Genomic DNA, 8,799 nt, shown 5'->3' with positions numbered 1-8,799 from the left:
GAAGGTGAAGCAATGGGTTGGCGTCTGACATGTTCTCAGGGCAAGGGTGGGGATTCACAGGTCTCCTGACGGTAGGTAGCTGTCTGATTGTGGGGGCCATATTCCTAACACACTCAAACCCTTCTGATCAGCCAAAAGTAGTAGTTAACCTAAAACAAGTTGATAAAATAATACCTGAGCACAGTCTACGAAGGCATAGGAGACAGCTAGACGTAGAGAAAGGGGAAGATTAGGGACTTTAGGGGAGGACATCACTGTATGTGTGTCGCCGTGTACATCCTGGGACAATGTAGTTGCTCATGTCGAGAGCGTGGGGGATGTGTAGGTCTCCGTGCACAGTTTGGGGACAGGTGTAGTGTTGTGAGGGTAGGGAATTACCAGAAATGGCAGTGCGACCCATAGAAGGGTAGGTACTGTCTGAAAGTCTGAAGTACGCAAAAACAGATTTATCCTCCATGCAAGCCACCTGGGAATGTGGTGAAAGAGTCTTGTAGTAACTTGAACTATCTGTATCCCCCGATAACAAAGTCATTCCGACCTAGGTTGCCTATGTTTGAAGTCTCAGGGGATTCTAATTGTTTTTCTAGGACTAGTAAGATAGGATACAGAGTAGGGCATCTTAGCTCTGCTCCTACACAGAGAATATCACAACTGAAAGAGAACATGACTAATCTCTCCTCTTTGTTGCAGCCAGAGGATTGTAGGAACTAAAACCAGGCCCGTGCTGACATCTGATGGTTGTGTGGTGATAACTGATTGTGAACTCAACTACATATGTAAACAATCAAACGTGTCAGAGACTGGTGAGTTGTCACGTAGAAAGTAGGACCTCCTCCCGGGATCCTTTGATGAAAGGATCCTGTGATGGGATAGGAGTACCTCGAGAGGTTCCAGAACAATTCAAAGCTAGGAATCAGATCGCAGTTGAGTTTGAATCAAGTATTTTTTGGTGGTCAACAATTAATAAAAACGTAGATTGGATAAATTATATTTACTATAACCAGCAAAGATTTATAAACCACACTTGTGATGCAATAAAGGGATTAGATGAGCAGACAGCGGCAACTATCTTAATGACATGGCAGAATAGAATAGCTTTAGATATGCTTTTGGCTGAGAGGGGCGGAGTTTGTGTTCTGTTTGGATCTATGTGCTGTATTTTCATCCTCAAACAATATAGCACCGGACGGGTCCGTGACAAAAGAGCTTCAGGGGAGTAACTACACTGACGAACAAACTGGCTGAGAACTCTGGTATTGATAGCTCCATAAACGGTTGGTTTGATAACATATTTGATAAATGGAAAACTATTGTTGTAACTATTCTGGGTGAAGTTATAGCTTCTATGGGTATACTTGTTCTTTGTGGATGTTGTCTTATTTCCTGTGTCTGAGGTTTGGTGAGAAAGGAGATGGAGAAGGTGATTTCCCAACAGATGGTGAGATATGGCCCAATCCTGGACTCCAACCTAGGAATGGAGGATATGACCTACCAGGCTTGGTGGAGTGACACTAGAGGGTGTCTAAAGGGGGCCAAAATATACTTCTCTGTTTGTGTTTTATGTTTTAATAGTCATATGTTTTGTGTTTTATTAATCCTGTGTTTTATGGTTTGAAGTTCTTTGGTGACTGGTAACAATTTGCAAGTGGGGTGTAGATGGACTGAGGGTTTTAATTTTTTAGTATCATTATGGCCTATTAATAAAAGTGTGATTTTTTGTTTGTATTGTATTATAATGAATGACAATGTGTTTTCTTATTTTTTGAATCACACGTTATTAGGTGTGAAAAGGGGGACTATTGGGGATTTATTATTCTCCTAAATTGATGGGATGACTAACTTAGAAAGAATGCATTCTTGACTGGGCTAATGTAGGTTGTGACACCTGGCAAGGCTGTGATTGATGTGAAGAGCTGTTTTAGGGGGTAAAATGAGATAAGGATTGTGTCTTCAAATGCTAGACTATACTGGTTCTTTGTGATCTGTGAGCCTTCCTTGGACGTAGGAATGATGTCTAAGGGAGCTGGCTCTTCTCACTATGATAGGTTGTTATGATAATCTTGTGCCTGGCTGAAGTGTGCAACAAATGGCGCCGAGGAGATGAGACCAACCCCTGAACCAACGGATTGGCTGAGTAGAGTTTAAACCACACTCAGTTCTTTACTCTGATTGGCCAGCAGAGAAGTGGGAAATTCCCTCTGTCAGAGTATTTGGGTATTGTTTCTGAAACAATGTTGTTAGTTGTCTGGGGTGTCCTGCGAGACATCTCAGAGAGCCCGTATATACGAAACATCATATTTACCATTGAAGGTTTTTGCATTAATTAAAATAACTAGTATATCTTAGAAGTCGTGTTGACCTCTTTTGTTCCTAATACCAGATTTGAATTGACGCGACTTTGACAGGGGGTTCTTGAGGCTCTGAACATTCTAGTTCCAAAGTTCCAATTTTAACCCCTATGGTCGATGTCCGCGCATAACAAAAAAATCCCCATAAAAATCTGTTAGTTTAATCTAGAGATATCTTTTTTTTGTTGTTGCATTGAATGCGTCTCAATCAACCGCATGTTACACTTCCGCATTTGAGTGCTCATACTCCTCGTAAGAGTGTTCATCACATTCATTTCTAATGAGAATCAAGGGACTTTAGGACATCAAGTGATTGTACATGCATTATAACTATTTCATATATTGAATATATTCAGAATTCATCTAGTCTATTCATCTGTAACTCCTACTATGAACTCCTATCTACATGAGAAAGTAGAAGTGTTCTGTACAGGGAAAGAGACTGGTTGTTATTGTTGTTATTTAGGTGTTTATAAACATTACTGGAGGTATAGAGCACTTACAAGTGCAGTCTCAAAAACCATCAAGCGCTATGATGAAACTGGCTCTCATGAGGACTGCCACAGGAATGGAAGACCCAGAGTTACCTCTGCTGCAGAGGATAAGTACATTAAAATTACCAGCCTCAGAAGTTGCAGCCCAAATAAATGCTTCACAGAGTTCAAGTAACAGACATATCTCAACATCAACTATTCAGAGGAGACCGTGTGAATCAGGCCTTCATGGTCGAATTGCTGCAAAGAAACCATTACTAAAGGACACTTATAAGAAGAAGAGACTTGCTTGGGCCAAGAAAAACGAGCAATGGACATTAGACCGGTGGAAATGTGTCCTTTGGTCTGGAGTCCAAATTTGAGATTTTTGGTTCCAACAGCCGTATCTTTGTGAGATACGGTGTGGGTGAACGGATGATCTCTGCATGTGTATTTCCCACTGTAAAGCATGGAGGAGGAGGTGTTATGGTGTGGGGGTGCTTTGCTGGTGACACTGTCTGTGATTTATTTAGAATTTAAGGCACACATAACCAGCATGGCTACCACAGCATTCTGTAGCGATACGCCATCCCATCTGGTTTGGGATTAGTGGGACTATCATTTGTTTTTCAACAGGACAATGACCCAACACACCTCCAGGCTGTGTAAGGGCTATTCTTTGGTTACTACATGATTCCATATGTGTTATTTCATAGTTTTGATGTCTTCACTATTATTCTATAATGTAGAAAATAGTGGAAATAAAGAAAAACCCTTGAATGAGTAGGTGTTCTATAACTTTTGACCGGTTGTATACATTCAGCAGCCCCACGCATGCACACACTCACACAGTAGCCTGTAGATAACATGAAGGGTGTTATCAGTGGAAATTGTTAACTGATTATGAGCAACCAATTTAGTCTATCTCCAGGCCATCAGACTGTTAAATAGTCACCACTAGCCGGCCTCCGCCCAGTACCCTGCCCTGAACTTTAGTCACTGTTACGAGCCGGCTATCACCTGGTACTCAACCCTGCACCTTAGAGATTGCTGCCCTATGTAAATAGTCATTGAACACTGGTCACTTTAATAATGTTTACATACTGTTTTACCCACTTCATATGTATATACTGTATTCTAGGTTTTCTGTTCAGATAATGTCCATAATGTCGATGTACACACGATCATATACATATATATTTACATTGCAGACTCTGACATAGCTCGTTATAATATTTATATATATTTTTATTTCCTTTCTTTACATTTTTGGGGATCTGTGTGTATTGTTAGGTATTACTGCACTATCGCTATACCCGCGATAACATCTGTAAAATATGTGTACACAACCAATAAAATTGTATTTGATTTTGATTTATGATCCTATTAAAGCTCAGTACAGTTATAGCCATTTGATTGTGACCAGGGGGTTCGAAGCAGGGCCTCCTGCGCAACAGAAGAGCTCATTAGCCCACCTAGCCAAAGCAACTCCTCAGGTCTCATGCGAGTTTGCTCATCATGTGCGCATGCACGCACACCCACATACCCACACTGAATGAACAGCTCCATCCTCTGGCCATCTTGATAAATGACACAAATGGTAAAGTCTGTAATAAAAGCACCATGGTTGTTAGAGAATGTAACCCTTTATTGAATACAGTACGTGTAGATCCCAGTGGAACCTACCTCTATATACTTTACATTGCACCTGGTAACCTTCCCTAGTCAAAGTAAATCAGATCAAGAACATGTATTTGACAAATGGTTTAACACACACCTCCATGTATTGTCTATAGCAGGGCTATTCAAACCTGGGCCTCAAGGTCTACTAACTGCAGAACTGCTGGTTTTAATCCTTCCCCTCTAATCAGGGATTGATTCAGACCTGGTCAGTGGATTCTCTGGCCAATCAATGACATGCTTATTATTTATGTGTCTAGACCTGGTTACTGTTAAGCACTTTGTGACAAATGTTTTTGTAAAAAGCATTATATTTACATTTTAGTAGACACTCTTATCCAGAGCGACTTACAGTTAGTGAGTGCATACATTATTTTTATTTTTTTTCATACTGGCCCCCCGTGGGAATCGAACCCACAACCCTGGCGTTGCAAACACCATGCTCTACCAACTGAGCTACACCCCTGCCGGCCATTCCCTCCCCTACCCTGGACGACGCTGGGCCAATTGTGCGCCGCCCCATGGGTCTTCCGGTCGCGGCCGGCTACGACAGAGCTACGACAGAGCTACGACAGGATCTCTAGTGGCACAGCTAGCACTGCGATGCAGTGCCTTAGACCTTAGAAGAGGGAGAGAAGGGGATAGGAGGAAACCAGCAGTACTGTGGAGGGAACTGGTGTTGAATAGTCCTGGTCTATAGCATGTCTGTAGCGCCGTACAGTACAGTCATCTCCCCACTGGCATGCCCTGTCACAATTACCCAGAAGAACGGATCGATACCTGCCCACAGAACAAGTAACTAACCAGAATGATACATTTACCTTTGACCCAGATTAAAATGGCTGCTCCACCATAGAAGAACAGCAGCAGGGATGTAGTGGGGCGGAAACACACCTAAACAAGGACTACACCACTGGTTTATTATGTGAATAGTGTTGTTAACACACCTGGCTGTCACACCAAATTAGCATTGTTACCTGTAGTGTTTATGTTACTATGTCATCTCGACCAGCTACAGTGTTTAGCCACCTTTCTTGTTTTTTACAACTACATCCCTGTAGCAGAACAAACAACAGAAAGACTTTAGTAACACACATGCAGAAGTGTAGTTTAGAGTTTGTTTCACACAGAGAGTTACGTGAGGGGGAATGGATGGCTGCAAATGATGTAGTTGGACAAGCTGAAATACACAAACTGATTAACAAACCAATCAGACACTTCAGTGAGTCAAATCAACTCATTAACATCGACCCCAACCCATTGTTGGGAAATTAACAACTTTTAAATATATACAATATATTATAGACACACACACAATATCATACAATATCATACATACACACATACTGTACATCTACACAAATGATCGATACCTGGTCAAATGCAAAAGCATGTACTGCAATAATGCCATTCCCTTACCGCAACGTCATAAATATGTTAAAGGGATAGTTCACTCCAAACTATACATTTAGCTTATTAGTGAAATAGGTGAAATATTCCTTAACATACCAACATAGTCGTGTGGTCACAAGATCTTAAGCCTGAATCCTAAATAGACACTGCCCTTAGAGAATGGTTATGTTGTAACGTATAGTAACTATGGCACCCAGGCTGACTAAAGAACATATCTTATAACCTAACTTGTATTCATGTCAGACCCGTAGCACTGAGGATAGCAGCAATAGGTACCTTTGATTAAACTTAGGCTAGGTTTAGAATGGCTTTTTCATATCTCATCAAGTTAAAACCCTCCTGCTTTCTGCTTAAACATAGCTGAGTTTTTATCAACTCCCCAAACGAAACGCCTGGATATTCAACAAAAAAGAACCTAAAACAAACAGACCTGCTGGTTTGGTAATGCCAAGGTTCATTGGGCAGCAACAGCTAGTGCTATCTCTACCTGGGCAGAGCCCTCCAGAAGGTGAATAAAATACCGCCTGACTCTTCCCACCCACTCCACCCCGAATTCCAGCTCCTCCCCTCTGGTTGCAGGTACAGAGTACCTAAGGTTAAAAAAAATAGGGCCAAGGGCTCTTTTATTTCGAATGCAATTCTGCAACTTAACAAAATGTTGGACTAATTGCACTTTAGAACTTGCACTTTAACATGTATGTAGCCCGTTTTTAAATTTGTATTATGAAATTGCACTTGCCCAGCCTACTTGCTTGTAAATATCCTTTGCTATTTGCTGTTGTTTTTTAATATGTGATTTCGTTTGTATGTTTTATGACTCCTGCAAAATGAATTGCTTTTCTGAGGACATTAAAGTTTTCTGAATCTGAACCTAAGCAGATGTTGGTTCGAAATATGACTGGATTCACAGGAGGTTGGTGGCACCTTAATTGGGGAGGACAGGCTCGTGGTAATGGCTGGAGCGGAAAAAGTGGAATGGTATCAAATACATCAAACACATGGTTTCCATGTGTTTGATGCCATTCCATTTGCTCCGTTCCAGCCATTATTATGAGCCGTCCTCCCCTCAGCAGCCTCCCCATAGGAGAACCCTTAGAAGAACACGTTTTGGTTCCAGGTAGAACCCTTTTGAGTTCCATGTAGAACCCTCTGTTGAAAAGAGTGCACTAATGGATTTCAATAAGGTCACACATCAAGATGGCCAAACTGACAAGCTAGCTCACAGGGGGTTGCCGAAATATCACACGCACACACACACACACACAAACACACAATACAAACACACTAGAGCGAAGAAGAGAAGAACTACACACTAGAGCGAAGAAGAGAAGAACTACACACTAGAGCGAGCTGGCAGAGGTTTCCAGCACAATGTCGCAGGAGAGAAAGGTTGGAGGGAGAGAGGCACAACATTTGAGAAAGGCTATCAAGTTTTGGAGAGGGTTAAACAGATACAGAGAAAGAGAGAGGGAGAAGCTATCGCTTGCAGCTCCGAGGTTTCTTATAGAATACATTCCTCTCCTGACAGAGACCCACAGCAACAGAGAACAAAGCCCTTAGCTTAGTTCCACAACACACACACACACACACACAAGAATTCACATGACTTTCCCAATCTCAAATGTCTCTGACAGTAAAAATCTGAACATTTTAACTAAAGCTATGTATTACTATTTATATTTTATTATGGCCATGTTATTCTTACAATTGGAACTGGGGTACAAAAGGCTTGAACATTTAGTACCAGTAAAACGTTTGGACACACCTACTCATTCCAGGGTTTTTCTTAATTTTTACTATTTTCTACATTGTAGAATAATAGTGAAGACATCAAAACTATGAAATAACACATATGGAATCATGTAGTAACCAAAAAAGTGTTAAACAAATCAAAATATATTTGAGATTCTTCAAAGTAGCCACCCTTTGCCTTGATGACAGCTTTGCACACTCTTGGCATTCTCTCAACCAGCTTCATGAGGTAGTCACCTGGAATGCATTTCAATTAACAGGTGTGCCTTACTAAAAGTTAATTTGTGGAATTTCTTTCCTTCTTAATGCGTTTGAGCCAATCAGTTGTGTTGTGACAAGGTAGGGGGGGTATACAGAAGATAGCCCTATTTGGTAAAAGACCAAGTCCATATTATGGCAAGAACAGCTCAAATAAGTGAAGAGAAACGACAGTCCATCGTACTTTAAGACATGAAGGTCAGTCAATACGGAACATTTCAAGAACTTTGAAAGTTTCTTCAAGTGCAGTCGCAAAAACCATCAAGCGCTATGATGAAACTGGCTCTCATGAGGACCGCCACAGGAATGGAAGACCCAGAGTTACCTTTGCTGCAGAGGATAAGTTCATTAGAGTTAACTCCACCCCAGATTGCACCCCAAAGAAATGCTTCACAGAGTTCAAGTAACAGACACATCTCAACATCAACTTTTCAGAGGAGACTGCGTGAATCAGGCCTTCATTCATGGTCGAATTGCTGCAATGAAACCACTACTAAAGGACACCAATAAGAAGAAGAGACTTGCTTGGGCCAAGAAACACGAGCAATGGACATTAGACCGGTGGAAATCTGTCCTTTGGTCTGATGAGTCCAAATTTGCGATTTTTGGTTCCAACCGCCGTGTCTTTGTGAGACGCAGAGTAGGTGAACGGATGATCTCCACATGTGTGGTTCCCACCGTGAAGTATGGAGGAGGAGGTGTGATGGTGTGGGGGTGCTTTGCTGGTGACACTGTCTGTGATTTATTTAGAATTCAAGGCACACTTAACCACCATGGCTACCACAGCATTCTGCAGCGATACGCCATCCCATATGGTTTGCGCTTAGTGGAACTATCATTTGTTTTCAATAGGACAATGACCCAAAACACAGCTC

Source organism: Coregonus lavaretus (assembly GCF_964263955.1).
Source record: "Coregonus lavaretus genome assembly, chromosome: 4".
Taxonomy (NCBI): domain Eukaryota; kingdom Metazoa; phylum Chordata; class Actinopteri; order Salmoniformes; family Salmonidae; genus Coregonus; species Coregonus lavaretus.
Note: the sequence above shows the minus strand (reverse complement) of the source record.